The sequence below is a fragment of the Chrysochloris asiatica genome, unplaced genomic scaffold (genome assembly GCF_000296735.1).
Source record: "Chrysochloris asiatica unplaced genomic scaffold, ChrAsi1.0 scaffold00101, whole genome shotgun sequence".
Classification (NCBI taxonomy): Eukaryota; Metazoa; Chordata; class Mammalia; order Afrosoricida; family Chrysochloridae; genus Chrysochloris; species Chrysochloris asiatica.
In genome coordinates this window covers 230,686-236,701 of record NW_006408619.1, presented here as the reverse complement: position 1 = coordinate 236,701, position 6,016 = coordinate 230,686, and the positions used below count along the sequence as shown (strand labels likewise).

The 6,016-nt window shown below is 50.6% G+C and overlaps 1 protein-coding gene across 1 annotated transcript in view; it reads right to left on the bottom strand.

The window, feature by feature from the left end:
• Window positions 1-6,016, bottom strand: part of RGMA (repulsive guidance molecule family member a) — a 47,118-nt gene that overhangs the window by 23,200 nt on the left and 17,902 nt on the right. The window lies entirely within an intron of this gene.

The window sequence follows — 6,016 nt, the reverse complement described above, 5'->3', positions numbered from 1 at the left end:
CGGCGCCCCTCCCTCGCATCCATCACTCAGTCCCCTTCCAATGTCGACGCGGCCCCGCCGGCCCCGCAGCTGCGCTCCGCCCCCGCGCGCTCGGATTTCAGCGCCGCCCGCGGGGAAGGCGGCCCGCCGGGGATCGAGGCGGCCTGGAGGCTGCGCTCGCCAAAAAAACATGGGGAACCCCGGCCCCAGAGTGGAGGGCGTACCCGGGCTCCTAGTGCCCCCCCCCCCCCCGCGCCCTCCCCCCCCCCCCCCCCGGTCTCCAAGTTCTAGGCTGCCAACGCAGAAAAGGCCCGGGTTTCCGGGACGGTCAAACCCCGTAGGGCGCAAGGGCGAGAGTGCGTCCCCAATCCTCCCCATAAGTCTGAAATTCAAGTAGAAACTCTGCTTGCAGACAAGCCCCGGCATCCTTTCCAGACTTCGATCCCAAAGCCGCCACCAACAAAGCCGGGTCTCATTTCTCGCACTCAGATATGTCTCTGGCACAGGAGGTGACAAGTGGTCAAAAACCCACTTCAGAGTTATTTGTGGCTGGGTTGGCGGGCACTCCGGGTCTGCATCTCAGCCATAAGTGCACCTCAGGGCTGTCCGGAGCCATCCATCCTGCCCGAGCCAGACCTCCAGCATCTCAGTCAAGAACCTAGCTCTGGCTGTACCCCAGAGCAGGAGGCCTGCAGGCCGGAAGAGAGTGGCCAAAGGGCACAGCTGCCATCCAGAGGCAGTGTGGACTCAGCCGTCTTCGCGGGGCGTAGGGGTCTGAAGGCCTGGCCCGGGAGGGCATCAGTGATGAACTCTCCTAAGTCAGCTGCTTATTTTCCCAACAGAAAACAATGTCTCCATCGTTAATTTTGTTTAAAGGGCTGGTGGTGGGAACTGCCCCTGAGAATCTGTTGTATAAAACACACACAGGCCAGAGCAAGTAGTTTTAGTCAAACGAATTCTACCCGTAGGCCCCTTTCACTCCACTCCCAAGCTTAACCATCTGGTTCTTTGGGGATTGGGGTAGAATTCTGGGTTTTTATCAAATTTGAGATATTTCTCTCACTTGATGTCATCTTTGTGGTCCTCACTTGTTGAGTTGGGGGATTCCACCTGCCAGGGGGGACACTAGGGATGAGCAGGCTGTGGGGAACAAGACTCTCTATTTGTGAAGGTACACCCAGGGGAGACTTCTGGATAGGACATCCACTAAACCCGAAGAACTTAGAGAGCTAACTCACACCTGTACACTGGAGCACCAGGTAAGTGTTTTCAAAAGTCAGAATGTCAAGGATGGAAATGCTCAGCAGTAGTGGTGGCTGCACTAAATTGTCCTCATGTACTGAGTGTTGAAGAGCAAAGATGTCAGCTTGAGGGCTAAGGTGTGCCTGACCCAAACCATGATATTTTCAATCACCTCATATGCATGTGAAAGCTGGACAGTGAATAAGGAAGACCGTAGTAGAAGAATTGATGCTTTTGAGTTATGATGTTGGAGGAGAATATTGAAAGTGCCATGGGCTGCCAAAAGAACCAATAGATGCATGTTGGAAGAAGTGCAGCCAGAGTGCTCCTTGGAGGCCAAGATAGCCAAACTTTGTCTATCATACTTCGGACATATTGGCAGGAGGGACCAGTCACCGAAGAAGGACATCATGTTTGGTAAGGTGGAGGGTCAGAGAAACAGAGGAAGACCCTCAGTGAAATGGATTGGCCAAGTGGCAGCATCGATGGACTGAAGTGTGGCAACAGCAGTGAGGTTGGCCCAGGATCGGGCAGTGTTTTGTTCTGCTGTGCATAAGGTGGCTATGGGTCGGTACTGACTCAATTACACCTAACAACAACAACAACAACATTTAGTTCTAAAACCAACTGGAGTTCTAAAAAAAAAACTGGTGGTTCAGCATTATTACGATAAACAGTATACTGCTAACCTCACAGTTCTAACTCACCAGCTGCTCTCAGAAACCCTACCCAAGGTCGTTGTGAGTTGGAGCCGATTTGACGGCGCAACAACTACAATGTGGAAGACCAAAGGAGCCCTTGGTGATGTTATGGGCTAAGCACTGGGCCAATAACCACAGGTTCTGTAATTCAAATCCAAGAGCAGCTCCTCTGGAAAAAGATGAGACTTCCTACTTCTTATAGACCTGCAGTGTGGGAAACTCTAAAGAGCTGTTCTTCTCCGCCATAGAGGATCACTAGGCATCACTGAGTCACTATAAACCTGACTCGAGGGTTTATCGTTTTCGGTTTTATGTGGGAGACCCAGGTTTGACTTATAGTACCTTATGCACAGCCACCACTGTTAGCAGTGTTCTGTGTGCTGCTAGGATGTTGAAGAGGTTTCACTGGAGTTTCTAGACTAAGACTAGGAAGAATGGTCTGGTGATCTACTTCTGAAAATCAGCCTATGAAAACCCAATGGGTCACAGTGGTCCGATCTGCAGCCTATCATGGGGTGGCACAGGGGTGGCAGAGTTTGAGTTCATTATGCACGGGGAAACCACGAGTCAGGGGCTCACTCAGCAGTAGTTAATAATCACAACAAAGATCAACACGCTCCAGTAAGACTTCCCCCAAACTGGTGTTGATTTTGGGCACCAGTTAGCAAAATGCTATGGGTTTTCCCAGGGAAAGGCCACCAGCTGGAAATCCAGGGCTCACTGTGTCCAACTTGGCAGACCTTGGGCAGACACGCAACAATTCATTCTTCAGTGCACACACACAGGGCAGCCCCTCACTCAGCTGTACTCTGAGACACTGACCCAGACACAAGGTCAGCTGGCACTGGGCCATGGAGTGGCCTTCCCATCTCCGAGGTCCTCCGTTAAACACCCTTTGTTGGACTCTGCCTTTTACAAGCTAGTTCCAAAGCCTCTTACTAATGAGTGAGCGCAGACCCATTAGCATTCCAATCAGCTACAGCAGAGACTTGGAGTCCAGGAATGGCACGGTAGACTCACTGTAAGATCGGCAGTTCAAACCCATCATCCACTCCTTGGAAACCCTAGACAGGATTGCTATGAGTTGGAACCAACTCGACGGCACTTAACGACAACAAGAACAACAGTGAAGGAAACCCCCCCAGCGCTGAGGCATCTGCAGTTCCAGACCCAGCAGAATCCTGCAGATTTAGAAGATCTGAGCTCAGGTCCTTCCAGAGCTCCTCGTGCCCAAGATTGGACCACTGTGCCAACTTTTAACATTTCTACCTCTGCTTCTTCAGATTTGCAAGGAGAATGGTGAAAAATTATCACCTTTGGACTGCAACCAAATACAACTAGGGAGGGGATTCCAGCCATGGGGTTCCCCAGTGCCCCTGCTAGGGGGATGACCACCATTTTGGACAAAGATTCAAGTTTTACAACATAAGCAAAATAATTTAAGAAAGAGGAAGCAGCTTTTCCTTCAGGAGGAGAAATGTATGTTGACTAAGGCTGCATTTGAACCTCACAGAGCAGGAATTCGCCATCACACTGTTGAGACTACCAAGAGAAAGTCAAGCCCAGATAGAGCAGTATGGGATGGTGCCAATCTTGAGGCAGCTTGTCTAAGTGGCCAAACCAACCGGTTTATTGACAACTCCCCAACTCTCTACAGGAATAAACTCTTAAAAAACAGTGGGTTTAGGAACACAGCTATCCGTTTGCCATTGTTGTTGTTGTTGTTAAGTGTCATCGAGTTGGTTCCGACCCATAGCGACCCTGTATCGGGTGTCCGAGGAGCAGCTGGCGAGCTTGAACCGCCGACCTTGCAGTTCAAACGGCTTTGCAGTCTGGTGCATTAATTCACTGCGCCACACCAGGACTCCATCCATTTGCCATAGGAATTCCATTAACCCAAACTGTAGTGGACTTTAGAGTATCCAGGTAGAGTGGTTAATACTCTCAGCTGCCGTCAGAAAGGTCTGAGTCCACCGCCTTATGACCTACTTCCCAAAACGCAGTCGTTAAAAGCCCTGTGAAGCAGAGTTCAGCTCTGACTCTAGGACAGCGAACTTGGTGGTTAGCTTCAAACAAATCACCTCACTGAGTCGGATCACCTTCCCTGTCTCCCCAAACTTGTCACCAGGCACAGAACTGTTCTCACATATGGTTTCTACTCCCTTACCCCAGTCCTGGCTGTGGAGACCCCACTGCTGATGAAGGGGCAGGAGAGGGAGAGGAGGGCTTCCTCAGTCAAGGTCATGGAAAGGAAAGGTTCTGTACACGTCTGAAGTCACCCAATGGCAGTACTCACCCTGGGTACTACGCATAGGGTGTTTCCAAGTCATGTCAACACTGCTGTAAAGCAGCCCGGCTCTCTTCTCCTGACTGTAAGGCTGGTAGGACAAACAGGAGACAGCGGTAAAGAAGAAGCAGGTAAGCCTGGGGAAGGTATGAGTGACGGGCCACCTTCGCAAGGTGACTTGGAGGATTCATTTATAGTATAACGACAGTAATGGTGTTTTGATAAGGTAGCCAAGCGCTTTACATTTTTATATGTTTTACATTGAGGTAGGTCCTCATATCATGCTCATTTTCCAGATAAGGAAACTGAGGCTGAGACCACGTAAGTCCTCACTGGATTTCCTGGCTAATAAGTGGAAGAGGCCCCAAGCTTGGCTTCCTAAGTGCCTGTCACTCCAAGGGTGGTGATCAAGTCCTCAAGGGGCTTAGAGACAAGAAACAACAGATCCTTTCACAATCCACTTCAACAAAGCGTCAAGTCCAGGCGCCAGGTCTGCCAGCCCAGTCTGGGGTGAACGTGGCTGGGGTGGGCTGGAGTATGCCAAGGGCAGATGGTGGGCAGGGAGGGGGGTGCCAGGAGAGGATTCCAGGGAGAAGGCACAATGAGGACAGCATGAAGGAAGGTGTGGCCTGTCTGGGGATCTGGAGAGGGAGGTGAGACTGGAAGGAGGGGATTTGGAGAAACTTGCGGGGGGCGGGGGGGTGGCACAGGGAGCAAGGCAGGCTTTGGCACCTGGGAGCCCCACCCAAGTCCTCAGGTAGGGAAGGAATTTATTCTGTTGGGAGACCACTGGGGAGCTGAACTTGAATCTCTGGGGGTGGGGCTGGGCATCAGCATTCTTCCAGAACTGTCAGTTGGCTAAGTTGTAGACAGTAGCTAACTCCTGGAGACCCCACTGACCCCTGGTCGGCTGGGTTTTCACTGGCTGATTTTTCAGCTTTTTCTTCCCAGTCTGTCTTGGTCTGGAAGCTCTGCTAATGCCTCGTCAGCACCGTGGCAGCATGCAAGTCTCCACTGACAGGTCCCTATGAGCAAAACTGGCTGGAAGGTAAATTTGGATCTCTTACATGGAAGGTGCACATCTGACCACTTTTCAGGCCTCAGGCGCCATGCAAAGAGCTAGGGGGTTAGAACGGAAGCACTACACACATCAGGCCAGTTAACTGGGGTGTCCATGACACCGTGACCCTAAACCTCGGAGCCAAGAAACCCAATCCCACGAGGTCTTTGTACAGAAGCAGCGTCAGCAGCTACTTTTTGGGTTATTATTGGCAAATATATAGATGACACCACTTTTACCAGTTCCACTTTTTCCAGGTGTCTGTGATCCACAGCTTACTGGAAGTGTTACAATTACTGAGGGTGCGGCCCTACCATTTTTTTTTTTTTAATGTTTTATAGTGAATTATGTGATAGTTTACATGAGAGAACATTAGTTTTACATTTATCCTATTGTATATCGTTTCATTGCCATGGTTATAATCCCCTCCATGCATCATCAACCAACCAAAGGGTATACACTACAAGCCTGCCCCCTGGTCATCAGCACACAGCCCCTCTCCCTCTCTGTATCTAAAGTCCCCAACTGCTCCATCTCTCCATGTCATTGTCTCTGCCTCCATCTCAGGCATCACTGCTTCTCTGGGTAGGGTCTCGCTCTCCACTCTTCTCCGTTGGTGGTCCCAGGGACCTCTGTTCCTAGGCTGAAAAGTTAACCACTCCCCTCCTTGCTAGAAAACGTCTACCTTTACATTTCCAACACTTACAATAAGTCCTGATAACAATTATTCACTACTGTATCACAAGA